Consider the following 15,198-nt stretch of genomic DNA (forward strand, 5'->3'; position numbering starts at 1 on the left):
CCCTCAGCAAGTTCACAGTTGACACCAAGCTAAGGAAGAAGTGGATATACTGAAGGTTAGGGCTAGGATTCAGAGTGATCTAGGCAAATTGGAGGACTGGGCCAAAAGAAATCTCATGAGGTTCAACAAGGATAAGTGCAAAGTCCTGCACTTAGGACAGAACAATCCCATGTACTGCTACAGGCTTGGGACCAACTGGCTAAGCAGCAGCTCTACAGAAAAAGACCTGGGGGTTACAGCGGACAATAAGCTGGATATGAGTCAACAGTGTGCCCTTGTTGCCAAGCAGATTAATAACATACTGGGCTGCATTAGTATAAGAGGTGCCAGCAGATCAAGGGAAGTGATTATTCTACCATATTCTGCACTGGTGAGGCCACATCTGGAGTACTGTGTCCAGTTTTGGGCCCCCCCACTACAAAAAGGATGCGGACAAGTTGGAGAGAGTCCAGCAAAGGGCAACTAAAATGTTTAGGGGGCTGGGGCACATTGGGGCACATGACTTCTGGAGAGAGGCTGAGGGAACCGGGCTTATTTAGTTTGGAGAAGAGAAGACCGAGGACAGATTTGATAGCATGGGTTATCCAGAGAGGTCGGGGGGATCTCCATCCCTAGAGGTTTTTAAGACATGGCTCAACAAAGCCCTGGCTGGAATGAGCTAGCTGGGGATGGTCCTGTTTTGAGCAGGGGGTTGGACTAGATGACCTCCTCAGGTCCCTTCCAATTCTAATGTTCTATGATTCTGAGTCTATGATTCTGATTCATAAGCTTTCTTTTCTTTGCACCTTCGTTTTATTAAATGAAGCAAACATAGCAGTGTAAGTTCTAAGCTCCAAGGTCTTTTTCTACAAATAGCAGTCTCAGAAAAATCTACACAATTATGAGCTCTGAACTAACTGATAAGGTTCAGAAAAGAGATGCTGTAGCCATCTTATATAGTTCTATAAAAAGACTGGCTCAGTGAACAGTGGTGAACAGAAAAGCCAAGAAAATATTGGCTTTATAAACAAAATGGAAAAAAAGTCATCATGGCATTATATAAATCCACAGCAGGCACATCTACACATGCCTATTAATGTGCAGCAATAAACTCCCAGGTGCATATCTGCATATGCTCTTGGGACTGCGGTACTTTGAGCCAGGTCAGAGCAGCCCCACCTGGCATGGGGTCCAGGGTGTGAGCCTGCCAAGACAGGGCTGCTCCCCTCAGCTCAATTTGCTGTGGAGGGGCTGGCTAAGGCACAAGGGTGCTTCCATATGGAGTTAGCCGGTAGACAGCCCCCGCACTGAAGCACTCGTGTGCTCTAGTTAGCCAGGGCAATGTCCACATGTGCTCTAATGCAATTTTTTTTACTCCATAGCAGGATAGTACTTGTAAATTAGTTTACTCCTGCCTAATAGGGGCACGTGTGTAGACACCAAGAAATTTACTGAACAACTAGTTTCATAGAGTCATAGATTCATAGATGTTAGGGCCGGAAGGGACCTCAATAGATCATCGAGTCCGAACCCCTGCATAGGCAGGAAAGAGTGCTGGGTCTAGATGACCCCAGCTAGATGCCTATCTAACCTCCTCTTGAAGACCCCTAGGGTAGGAGAGAGCACCACCTCCCTTGGGAGCCCGTTCCAGACTTTGGCCACTCTAACTGTGAAGAAGTCCTTCCTAATGTCCAGTCTAAATCTGCTCTCTGATAGACTAACTAACTAGTTAGTCTATTGCACGGTAAACATGTAGTGTAGATGTGCCCAGCATCTACTACTGCCACTGTCAGAGACAGGATATTGCACCGGATGGACCATTGGCCTGACACACTATGGCACTTATGTTCTAATGCTCTAAAAGAGCTAGAGGAAAAGCCAGAACACTTGTGAGTAAATTTCAAGCCTGGGCAAAAAGAAGATATGATCCAATCCTGCAACTTTTAAAAATAAGAATTGTATTAAAAGGAAATTGAGGTAATAAGATCACAATACCCTTCATAATTTATAAAACAAGCTAGTCTCATCCTGAAATCATTTTTTTTGAAAATGGAAAACTAAAAACTGTTTTCATTTTCTCATTGTGTACACTGGTACTGCTATACTGCAGAGTGGGTGTTTTGTTTTCTTTGGGCCTTGTTACATGTTGCACTTTGAGCTGCTCAGATGTTGATTGTTGTTAATTCTAGCTCAAATTTGGAGCAGACACACCTTAAGGCTAAAAATCTTTTCTGACTGTCCCATACCTGCACACCTATGAGTTGCCACTACAGGGCTGGTGAGGCAGAAAAGACTTCTATCCCTGCTCTAGGTAGGGTTGTGTGATAAAAGTGTTGGCAGGGAGTAGGAAGAGGGCAGGAACAAGAAGCTGGGAGGTGAAGAGTTAATGGGATGGGGGTGGGTAATGAAATGGGAGATGGAAAGGAAATGTGGGTGGGAGAAGGGTGGTGAAATGAAATCAGCCAGCCACTGAAGCATAAAGTAAAAAGCAAAGAAAGAAAGAAAGAATTTTAAGAAATGTTTATTTTAGGGAGGGTGACAAATGGTGGGCAGTAAAGACCCAACAGGTTGGCCTGAAGGTCTGGGCCTCAAGGAGAAGGCCTGGGCTCATGGCCTGCAAGGCCTTCCCACATAGTCTAAAGAAAGAAGAACAAAACACAAAGGACAAAAGAAGTATATACATATATACAGTTCTACAGCGGGGACACCCAGTGGGGCCTCAGTACATCAAGTGTCAGCCCGCACAGACAAAGCCTGAGATCTCAGCTTGCTGGACCCACCCCTGCACCCTGACCAGGTGGTACAAGGAGCAGGTGTCCCACCTCAACTTGGCATAGCACCCCCTCGACGGCCCCGCATTCCTCAAAGGTGGGCACTGTCCGCCAGAGGACTGCATGCTCAAACTCAAGTGAGAGGCAGGCCGACACCAGTAGATGGAACAGCTGCACGGTGTTATCCATCCCAGTCCTGGCGAGCTGGTTCTCGTGGCTCTTCAGGGTGGCCATCTTGGCTTGACCCACCAGGAAGAGGGCCAGGCTGACTGCACTCCGCTCAGCCGCCCAGTACAGGAAAGAGCAAATGTAGGTGTCCTCTGAAAAGTCCTGGCCCAGTGCCTGAAGCAACACCCCAAGGGTGGCAAAGAGTGGCCGCAGCTGGGGGCAGTCAAGGAAGGCATGGAAAACATTTTCATCCACTGCCCCTGGGCAGAAGGGGCAGGCCCCCCAGGTGGCACACAAAGGTGCCAGTGGCCAGGATGCTGTGCACTAATCTCCACTGGAGGTTGCCAGTCTTCTTGGTGGTGGGTGCCTTGTACAGCATGCACCACTCTGGTGTCCCGGGCAACACCAGGCGCCACCACCACATGGTGTCAGGGTGGCTGGCCAACACCTGGGGATGCCAAGTGTGCACCTCTCATGTGTAGAGTCCCCTCCAGGGAAGTGTGCCAAAGGGGCAGCTGTGTTGCTTTTGGGGGGCACGGGGAGCCTCAGTAGAGTGTTGGACCATGTGCCCGCCGCTGTTCCAAAAGGCATTCTCGGGCTGCTTTGGCTCGGGTGGCTGACCGGGTCTGTCCCGGTCCTGCGGGCGGCCCCCAGAAGGTGCCCCAGGCAACGGTAGCAGACCCCTGAAACTCGCCAGCCACGGCCTTATCTGGACCCTCAGTGGTGGGGTTCCCCCTCGCCACAGCCTCCAGTGGCGTCACGCCTTCAGCGGGCACTCACGGGGCTCCAACCTCCCCTACACCCCGGCCAACGCCACCTTTGATCGTGGGTCTCTCAGTCTCTTCTAGCTGACCCCGCCTGGTCTCTTCCCTTGTCCCCGACCAGCTTGACTCGATGTCTTAAGCTGGACTCCGGTCCGAGGACTGCGAGACCCGAGGTCCTGTTGCCCCTGCGGGCTTCCTCCCCGGCCTCCCTGCCGGCTCTCTCACCGGTTCCTTCACCGGATTCCCTGCCGGCTCTTGCACTGGCGTCCCAGCCAGCTCTCCCACTGGTTCCTTCACCGGCGTCTCAGCCGGCTCTTCCACCGGCTCCGCAGCCGGTTCCTTCACCAGTGTCCCAGCCGGCTCTTCCACCAGCTTCGTAGCCGATCCCTTCACCGGCGTCCCAGCCAGCTCTTCCACCAGCTCTTCCACCGGCTCCGCAGCCGGTTCCTTCACCGACGTCCCTGCTGGCTTTTCCAACGGCTCCTGCCCCGGCGCCCCAGCCAGCTCTTCCACCGGCTCTGCAGCCGGTTCCTTCACCGGCGTCCCTGCCGGCTTTTCCACCGGCTCCGCGACCAGTTCCCTCCCCCGCTCTCCTACCAGCTCTCTCATCAGCTCCACAGCTGGCGTTCTCATAGCTGTGGCTCTCGCTGCTTTCGCCACTCCCAGCGCTGCTGCAGCTTTCTCTGCCCAAGGCAGAGAAACCCTGTGTGTGCCCGCTTGTGACCTCGGGCTTCCCTGCGGACTCCGTCGTCTCCTGCACCCTCCCGGTGCTGTTCCCAGGGCCGCACTTTATTCCTGCCGGGTGGCGTCTCTCGCTGACGTCACCCGCTCTCAGCTGGATGTGAGCACGGCTAACAAAACGCACATGTGATTTCCCGGCGTGTGCTCCTCTGCTGTCCTCGGCTCCTGCAAGGGGTAAGTACGTGTTTCCTTTTTCGTTGGTTTTAGGCCAGGGTTTCCCTCTAGCCCCGGTGTCCCTGGGAGAGACCAGTTGGCCAGCTCACTGGCCACCAATGGAATGACTGCCATCAGCGGGAAGGCGTTGCCTGCAGCATTTATGGAGACGGGGGCCCAGTGGGCCTGGAGGTACCCTTCTAGGGTGGCCACCACCTCCATCAGGAGGGCAGCCCTAACGGCCTGCAGAAGCTGGCCCATGGTACAGATGGAGCACAGGACCAGCCACACAGCCAGGGCCTAGGCCAGCAGCCAGTCTGACTGAGTGGAGTCTGGGAGGTGCCCCTCGATGAGGGCAGCCACAAGGCTGGCAGAGGCCAGAGTTGGTACAACATGCTGCAGGGCCAGATTGTAGACAAGGAGCTCCTGAAGCAGCTGCAGGAACTGCAGGTGCCTGGCCTGGGGACAAAGATGGAAGGCAGCCCACCAGGCATACACCATGCTGCAGTAGAATGGTGGAAGGACTGCCCCATTCAGGAAGTTGAGGTCCAGCATAAACAGATCCTGGTCAAAGCCGAGACCCCCCACTCAGTGCAGGAACTGGCATAGATTCATAGATTCATAGATGTTAGGGTCGGAAGGGACCTCAATAGATCATCGAGTCCAACCCCCTGCATAGGCAGGAAAGAGTGCTGGGTCTAGATGACCCCAGATAGATGCTTATCTAACCTCCTCTTGAAAATCCCCAGGGTAGGGGAGAGCACCACCTCCCTTGGGAGCCCGTTCCAGACCTTGGCCACTCTAACTGTGAAGAAGTTCTTCCTAATGTCCAATCTAAATCTGCTCTCTGCTAGCTTGTGGCCATTATTTCTTGTAACCCCTGGGGATGCCTTGGCGAATAAAAATTCACCAATTCCCTTCTGTGCCGCCGTGATGAACTTATAGGCAGCCACAAGGTCGCCTCTCAACCTTCTCTTGCGGAGGCTGAAAAGGTCCAGGTTCTCTAGTCTCTCCTCGTAGGGCTTGGTCTGCAGGCCCTTAACCATACGAGTGGCCCTTCTCTGGACCCTCTCCAGGTTATCTGCATCCCTCTTGAAGTACAGCGCCCAGAATTGCACGCAGTACTCCAACTGCGGTCTGACCAGTGCCTGACAGAGGGGAAGTATCACCTCCTTGGATCTATTCGTCATGCATCTCCTGATGCACGATAAAGTGCCATTGGCTTTTCTGATGGCTTCGTCACACTGCCGGCTCATGTTCAACTTGGAGTCCACTAGGACTCCAAGATCCCTTTCCACTTCTGTGCCACCCAGCAGGTCATTCCCTAGGCTGTAGGTGTGCTGGACATTTTTCCTCCCTAGGTGCAGCACTTTGCATTTCTCCTTGTTGAACTGCATTCTGTTGTCTTCTGCCCACTTGTCCAACCTGTCCAGGTCTGCTTGCAGCTGTTCCCTGCCCTCCGGCATGTCCACTTCTCCCCATAGCTTTGTGTCATCCGCAAACTTGGACAGAGTACATTTCACTCCCTCATCCAAGTCGCTGATGAAGACATTAAAGAGTATCGGTCCAAGGACCGAGCCCTGCGGGACCGCACTGCCCACACCCTTCCAGGTCGAAACCGACCCATCCACCACGACTCTCTGGGTGCGACCCTCCAGCCAATTCGCCACCCACCGGACTGTGTAATCATCCAAGTCACAGCCTCTTAACTTGTTCACCAGTGTGGGGTGGGATACCATATCGAAGGCCTTCCTGAAGTCTAAGTATACGACATCCACCCCTCCTCCTGTGTCCAGGCGTTTCGTAACCTGGTCATAAAAAGAGACTACATTAGTCAGGCACGATCTGCCTGCTACGGACCCGTGCTGGTTTGCCCTCAGCATAATTTGTCCTGCCGGGCTCTCGCAAATGTGAGCCTTGATAATTTTTTCAAAGATTTTGCCAAGGATGGAGGTGAGACTGATTGGCCTATAGTTGCCCGGGTCCTCCTTCCTCCCCTTCTTGAAGATGGGGACCACATTGGCCCTTTTCCAGTCCTCCGGGACTTGGCCCGTGCGCCACGAGCATTCAAATATTCCTGCCAGTGGCTCTGCAATGATGTCGGCCAGTGCCTTCAGCATCCTTGGATGGAGCTCATCTGGGCCTGCCGACTTAAAGGCATCCAGTTCTTCCAAGTGACTCTGCACCATCTCAGGGTCTACACATGGTAGTCTGGCGCCTTGCTGCTGCCTCTCTACAACCCCAGTGAGAGATTTGTCGTGCCCCTCGCTTAGGAACACTGAGGCAAAGAACTCGTTGAGGAGTTCAGCCTTGTCCCCCCTGTCCGTCACCAGTTGTTTCTGCCCATTTAGCAGGGGTCCTATTCCTCCCTGGGCCTTCCTTTTACTCCCTATATATCTAAAAAACAATTTCTTGTTGTCTTTTACTTGGGTTGCCATCCTCAGCTCCATGGTAGCTTTGGCCCGTCTAACTGCCTCCCTACACGCGCGAGCAGAGGAGGTATACTCCTCTTTGGTGATCTCTCCCTGTTTCCACTTTTTATGTGCTCCCCTTTTGGCCCTTAGGCTGCCCTGGATTTCTCTGGTCAGCCAAGGAAGCCTCCTGGCCCCTTTCCCTCTTTTTCCCCGCATCGGGATCATCTCGCTTTGTGCCTGAAGGATCGTTTCCTTAAGGCACAGCCACCCTTCTTGGGCTCCCATCACATGCCAGCTGCCATCATGGGAGGTGGCCCTCAGCATACAGGAGCCACTGGAGGTCTTGCAGGCAGCCATCCTGCTGGCCAGGTTGATCAGACCCTGGCCCCCCTCAGTGGTGGGCAGGTAAAGGGCAGCTCATGGGAGCCAGTGGCATCTGTCCTAGAAGAAGTCCACTAGGAGCACCTGCAGCCTCTTGAGCAGCTCTGACAAGGGGTCCAGCACAGTGCAGCAGTGCCACAGGATTGCCGCCACCAGGTTGTTGATGATGAGGGCCCAGCCATGGTGGGAAAGGGTAGGCAAATGCTAGCACCAGCGCTGCAGCTGGGCCTCCACTCCGTCCACCAGGTCCTCCCAGTTGCAGGCTGCAAAGGCCAGCAGCCCCAGGAACACTCCCAGGGCTTTGAGGCCTTCCCAGTGCCAGGCAAGGCCCCCCGGCAGGTCTGGGGGGGTGTGCCAGCCCACGTCCCAAGCAGGAGGGTGTCACTCTTGCCCCAGTTGATGAGGGCTGATGAGGTGAGCTCGTAGGTGTGCTGGCAGTCCACCAGGGCCTGCACATCCTCCTGGCTGCCTAGAAAGACTGTCACATCATCTGCGCACACTGTCAGCTAGATCAGGGGGGCCAGTGGTTGGGTCCGGTGCCAGTGGCAAGGCTAAGCCAGTCAGGCAAAGTCACAGAACATGCAGCAGTGGTTTTATGGCCAGGGCTTACAGAATGCCTGACAGGGGACAGCCCTGGCAGATGCCCTGATGCACTGGGAATGGGGCGCACATCACCCCATTCACCTTTAGCAGGCTGGAGGCATCGTGGTACAGGACCCAGAGCACCGCAATGAACATGGGCCCAAAGCCAAAAGCCTCAAGGGTGCTGAGCAGGTACCAGTGGTCAACACGACCAAAGGCCTTCTCCTGGTCCAGAGAGACCAGGCCGACATCCAGGCCAAAGAGTTCTGCAGCCGTGAGCAGGTCACACAACAGGAACGGGTTGTCCTGCATGGTCCTGCCCGGCACACAGTAGTTCTGCTCGGGCCTGATGACAGGCCATGACGGTGCGGAGCTGGTTCGCCAGCGCCTTCGCCAAGATCTTATAGTCAGCACACAGAAGAGAGACAGGCCACCAGCTTTTAAGGCAGCTGAGGTCCCCCTTCTTGGGCAGCAAGGTGAGCACCACCCAGCAGCAGCTGGTCAGCAGGGTCCAGTCAGCAAGGCTCTCGTACAAGACACAGAGGAGACTAGGGCCAAGGAGGGGCCAGAAGGCTTTGTAAAATTCCATGGGCAGCCCATCAATGCCCAGGGCCCTGCCCAAGGCAAACCCCACCACAGCAGCCTCTAGCTCTGCCAGGGAGAGTTCATGCTCCAGGGCCTTGGCTTGTGAAGTGCAGAGATGCAACAGGTCCTTACTCAGCTGCTGAGTGGCCTCCGGGCAGGAGGGTTCAGCTGCAAACAAGTCCCAGTAGAAGGCGACAGCATGCACCCACACTTCACCCAGGTCCATGAGCAGCCATCCCTCTGAGATTTTGAGATGGTCCAAGGTCTTCGCTGCATCCCGCCACCTCTACAGGCCAAAGAAGAAGCTGGTTGGGGCAACAGCCTCCGCAAGCTCCTGGCAGCGGGCATGCACCCTCGCACCATGGGTCGCACCCTCTGCCAGCTCCTGCAGGCATTTCTTGCAGGACCGCTCTTGAGGAGTGCTGCGTCATTGCCAGTGTGGAGCAGGGCCACCTTGAGCTCTGCCAAGTCCTCCTCCATCTCCTGGGTGCGGCAGCGGACCTCACTTGCCGCCAGCTGGGAACACTTCTGGCAGAACGCCCAAACTTGGATCTTCCCCATGTCCTACCATAGCTGCCAGGAGGAGTAGTGTACTTGCAGAGCCTCCCAGCTCCTCCAGAGGTTGGTGAAGCAGTCTGGGAAGTGGGTGTCCTATAGCAGGCTGATGTTGAGGCACCCGTAAGGGGCCCGTGTGTGTGCCCTGCTGGGCAGGCTCAGTTCACAGCAGACCAGGGCGTGGTCCAAGAGGCATGATGGTATGATGCGGCTCCTGTGCAGTAATGGCAGATGGTGCTGGGTGATGTAGAGCTGGTAGAGGTGGGCCATAGCGATTCCACTGGCACTAATCTTTGCCCAGGTGTATTGGCACGTGTCGGCATGGAGGCCCCACCAGGCATTGACGAGATCCATCACCTCCAGCACTGTCCACAACTTGCGGGCTGAAGGCAAGTGCAGTTCTGGCCCTGTCCAGTCTAGCAGCGCATTGATGGCACAATTGAAATCCCCACCCATGAGGAGTAGGTCATCGCTCTCACTGGAGTCATGCAGTAGGTCATCCAGGGTCTCTAAGAAGGCTACCCTCTCCCTCCCCTCAGTGGGCACATAGACATTTACAAGGAGCAGTCTCTGGTGTGCCAGGGTGACGCAGGTGGTCAGCAGCCGGCCAGGGATGACCTTCCCATGTTGACGCATGCCCAGGTCTCAGCACACGAGCCTTGCTGCATCACTGGCGGTGCAAGCAAATTGCACAGGGTCCAGGCACCACTACTGGATACTCTCTGCCACATTCCTCTGGCCCTTGGTCTGCTCTAAGAGGTTGAGGAGGCCTCCATAGCTGGGGGCCACCCAGTGGGGGTTCTCCAGCAGGAGCTGGATGTTGCTGACCGAGAACCGGCAGGGCCTCACCCTTGGAGGGGACCTACCAGTGAGGCTGGTGAAAGTGTCCTCAATGGCCAGACTCCCTTGCAGGACCCCCTCAGCATCTGGGTCAAGGACCGTCTCCAGGAGATCAATCCCCATCCACTTTGGAAGGAAAATGTCATCCCACTCCCAGGGTCACTTGTGGTGCTCGGAGGGCAGGTACTCCATTTCCTCATCATCAGCCTCGGTGGGCAGGGGAGCAGGTGGAGGGGTGGCGGGACTCTCTGCCATCTCCTGTGCCTGATGCTGGAGAGGCAGGCACTCTATCTCTGCTCCAACACTCACAAGTCCCACGGGCTGGGAGGGGGGTGAGAGGTTACCAGATGCTGCTTGGACACCCTCAGTCATGGTCTGAGGTGGCAGTGTTGCCAGGGGGGCAGGCAGGGTGGGGTCAGGCTCCCTGGCTACATTCTCCCCAGCACTGGCAGAGACGGGCCCCAAAGCAGCTGGGGCTCCTTGGGAAGCTCCCTTCCACCTCTTGTTCTTGGCTTTTTTAGGAGTAGGTAGACCCTCCCCCAAAGGGGGTGGGCCGGGCTGCTTGGGGTTTACCACCTCCGGGCCCACCACCTCAATTGAGGGGGGGGGTGGAGGGAGGTGGAGAGGGGGTCTTGGTTGTTCCACCCAATGGGGTCTCAAAGCCTGAGATGCTAGCTGCCCTGGGAGGAATTGGGACAGGGGGGACTGGAAGGATGTCCTAGCCCCTCCACCAGATGAAGCCCCGACACTGGGGGAGGCATCCCCATCAGGCGGGTGGAGGGAGGCTGAGAGGAGGCCACAGTTGCCACACTCAGTGGGGCATCAGCACCCGGGGCACCAGCCGCCCCAGAGGGGACCGGGGTAGGAGGGGGCTGGGAGGAGTCCCTAGCCCCTCCTCTGAGTGTGGCGTCAACCACGACAGAAGCAGGAGGAGCCTGGGAGGATGTCCCAGCCCCCACCCCAGGGTGGCATGCTCACACCAGAGGCATCGATCCCCCCAGATGGAGCAGGGGTGGAGGGGGGCTAAGGGGATCTTTTTCTTTTTTTCTTTTTTCTTTTTTAAGTGATGGTGCCTGGGTTGAGCGGCAGCCATGGGAGTCTGGGGGTGCAAGTGGGGGGTGGGCCTGGGTGGGGCAGCCATCAGGGGAGGCTGCAGCAGCTGGTGGGGGATGGGGCCAGGTACGGCATCAATCGGAGGGCTGGGGTGGGGCATGTGGGCCTTACAGGGGGGCTGGTAGCCCCTGCAGGGGCCATTTGGCCAATGTTGGGGGTCATGGCCCCTTGTGTGGGGGCCATATCCCTTATGTGAGGGCTGTACCCCTTGTATGGGGGCAGCAAAATATATATGCATGAAACACGTATTTAAAGTTCACTTTATTATTATAAGAGACATGCTTTAACACTGTAGATATATCAGTAAACATTGCCTAACCGAACACTGTCTCTGTCTCACTCTCTGTCTCTTTATGGTGGTCTTTTGTTTTAGTTATGGAGGAACATGGATTTGAGGGTATTTTACAGAGTGACTGGGATTTTTTTATCAGGGATTTTTCAGTTTTCCAATAGGAAACACCAGAATTCCTGCTAGGGAGGCCAGTAGCCGGACCTGCCAGCTCAGACCTGGCACCTTAGACCCAGATGTCTGTGACTGACCTCCTGGCCAAATGGGGCCAGGAGAACATGCTTTGACAGTTCAAAGCAGGCCACCATACCCAGAACATCTTTTGGGCAACAGCTGCCCAGATGACTGTTCAGGGGACACACGTGGCAGTAGTGCCACACAGAGACCAACCCTGCAGCCACAATGGCTGTGCAGTTTCCATCAGGTCTGGCAGGTGCGCAGCAGGTCACAGCCAGGCAGCAACCCCCACTGCCAGACTGCTGGTAGAGGGTGCAGGGAACTCTCAGGGCTGCTTCAGCAGTCCAGCTGGCACAAGGGGTAGTGTCCCCAGGTACGAATTGGCTGGGCCCCAGAAGCTCCTGAGAGTGAGTAGCCCTGAGCTACTTGTCAGGGCAGCTTTTTATACTGGTGGGGTAAGCACAGGTGCTGGCCCTGGGCTCTAGATGTCCCTGGCGGCAGATCCAGGAGGAGCCAGGCAGGGTTATTTTGCCCCAAGTGGCACAATTTGCTCCACAACAAAGTGCATGTCCAAGCACGTGCAGTGAGACAAAAAGCCCCGGCTCAAATTTGCACTGCTTCTATTTGAGCTGCTGTAAGCGCACGTGCTCACATGTGTGGACGTGCCCCATGCGTGGTAAAGTGTACCTCAGTTGACCCCTCTTCCTTTTGCTTTGAGGCGGCTACCAAAACAGGGTTTTAAATTGAGGAACCTATTATCTGGCATTCCCAACATGTGGTCAAGGCCATCTTCTCCCCTCCTATATTTTTGTAAAGCTGTTGGTAATTGTGCCCACTCCAAGATCTCAACATTTTTCATTCTCTCTAATCATTCTACTAGGAATTCCAACACAGGCTTCCACCCTGAAAGCTGTTTAACTTTTCTGGGATAGATTGCTGCTCTTCCATGACTCCAGGCCATATGGGAGTGTGCTTAGGACATTGTTACTAAAGATTCACAGCTTTGTAATGGTACTGGCACTGTATTTCCATAGTGGAGCTAGCTTCTATGGCCCCTGGCAGACGTGCAAGTGAAAGCATGATGGGATCTGATGCCTGAGCCCCACAATCATGCTTCTTGCTATGCCCAAAGTGCATGGCAGGAGGCTTGATTGTGGGATTCAGTATCAGATCCCATCATGCCTTCTTGCCAGGGAAGGGGGAGCCCAGGATCATGAGCCCAGCAAGTAGCAAGCTGCTGCAGCTGGGAGCTCCATCAGCTGATCCAGCTCCCAGCCATAGAGGCATATGGTTGGGCCCTGGAAGCTGGGAGCCTCATTAGCTGACTGCTTCCAGCAATGGGAGAACACCACACAGATGGGAGCACCAGCCTGGCCACATGTTCAATTAATAGCGTGATAGAAACCAGCCACAAAGTTATTACACATTTTTTGTGTAATAACTTTGTGGTTTATTCCTTGATTTATCATGCCATTACTTGCATTAATGTGTGGCTGAGTAACAATTTAAGACATGATTAACCAGTTAATCACATCTTAAATGTTACGTATGCCAAGGGTCTAAAATACAGCACTTGCCTAACTTATTTTTGTTGTATCATAAACATAGTCAATAGAGGTCTGAAAGGTGATGACAAGTAAGCAAGCTCATCAACAAGTACACACAGCTGTTCTTTCTAGAACTATGGTCATATCAACTTTCAAAATGTTGTTTTGTGACTTGTTGATTGTAAGACCTAATTATTTACAAGTTTTTGCCAGGCTTCAGGCTTTTGATGAATTCCATTTATTGATTTGTTCAGAGAGAGATAGCATCAGAAAAGCCCATCTCTCCTACCAATCTGTCTACAGATGTGATTTTAGTTTCCATGCCAGAAGACTGCACATAGGAAAGCTGGTGGGAATACTACACAGTGGGCAGTAGCAAAAAAATACTGCACAATAGTGCATCACAGCATGAACAGTGCTAATTCACTACTGCACAGTATTATTAGGCTACTGTGCAGTAGTGTCACCTAAAAGACGTTCGCCAATGCTACTGTGCAGTATTTATTTAGTACTTGCTAGTAAACGTAGGACTATTTAACATAGGATTGATGTGATATTTAATATGTTAAATACAACTTGAGGTACTTATAGGAAAATAATTTTATTCACCGATTAATCATTGTTTAAACTAAAGGTCAGAACCACAACACTTAATCTAAGATGCCTCACCCAAAATGTTGAGACAGTTTAGTTTTAAATTCCTATTCTAAAATAAACTATACATTGTGACTATTTAGAAAGACTAAATCCAAACACTGCTTAAATGAAACACCTGAAATTATGAGGCTAATTTGGGACTGTCCGTTCACTTCAGTTTAATGTTGAACTCTAAAAGCTTGAATGCTGTCCCTAAAAAAATCTAAGAATAGAAAATGATTGAAGAAAAGAATTTGTAACAGAAAAATGGAAATTTTCCTGTTTAGAAAAGTAATATAGAAATTAACTGGGGCAGATTTTCAAACCAGTCTGTGAAGTGTGGGGCTAGGTGGTTTGGTTGTTAAGCTTTTGAAAGGTGGTAAGTCTCTGTATACTCAGTGCCCCCATTCCCTAGAGAAAGCACCAAGTCTCAGTACTACTGGAGGAGAAAATGAGGGCAGTTTATCAAGAGTGACTTGATAAACCAACTGAGTGACCAGGGGAGTCACTCATTTCTGCACACATCAACAGGATGACTTTGACAAGAAGATTCAAGATATGCAAAGTCACTCTTTTTCATAACTAAACAAAGAATGCTTTACCTTGTTCAGTTTATGTGTAAACCTAGATAAGTTAAGTTAACCGATTTTTGTTATTAAATACCATCTTTTCTCTATGTGCAGTTACTCTTTTTTGTGTAATTTCATGCTATCTGCTCTCAAGAAAAAAAAATGTAATTTCAAAGGGAAAATTCTGAAGGGGAAAAAGCATCATGAACCTGAGCCCTCCTCTCAAGAGGATTGAAACGTCCTTTCTGAGAGCAATGCTACCATCAAGATACAAGAGTGTAAATCCCAGGATCTGGAAGACCAAGGAAATGACAAGATCTGACAGTACTGCTTGTCATAACAGGCTTAATCCTTAATTACTATACATAGTATCAATGGGCAAAACACTTTGAGATCTGTGTTTTCTGACTTCAAGAAACTTCCTTCTTTTCCTTATTAGAATTGTTTAGCTAGGATAGTGACCACAATGTGCTGGTGCTTTCTAAATATTCCAGAATAGTCCTAATCAAGGACCCCACAGGCTAAGGACTGGCAAACAAACAGGCAGAGTTTAGACAGGGATCAAAAATAGGAAGACTGGGTGCCTATACACATACATTGAGGCTGCTCCAAAGTGTTGTAATTAATTTGTAAAAAGTGATACATCTTATTAAAATAACTCTGAACTATAAAGAAAATGATTGAGTTGTGTTTTAAGTACTATTTCATTTTAGAACTATTAGCACCTTACTTGCAGCATGAAAGAGATTAGAAAGAGCCTCATTAATAAACACCCACCATTCAATAAGAATACATTCTTATTCTTTCAAAACAAATTTAAATATTGAAAACGAACATTTCAGGAGCCTTGGATTTTAAAAAACAAGAATTGTCCTTTGGATATCTATGTTCACAATCAATATGCTTGCAGGCCTGCTATTTACAGTGACTCAAA

This window comes from Alligator mississippiensis, chromosome 5 (assembly GCF_030867095.1).
Source record: "Alligator mississippiensis isolate rAllMis1 chromosome 5, rAllMis1, whole genome shotgun sequence".
Classification (NCBI taxonomy): Eukaryota; Metazoa; Chordata; order Crocodylia; family Alligatoridae; genus Alligator; species Alligator mississippiensis.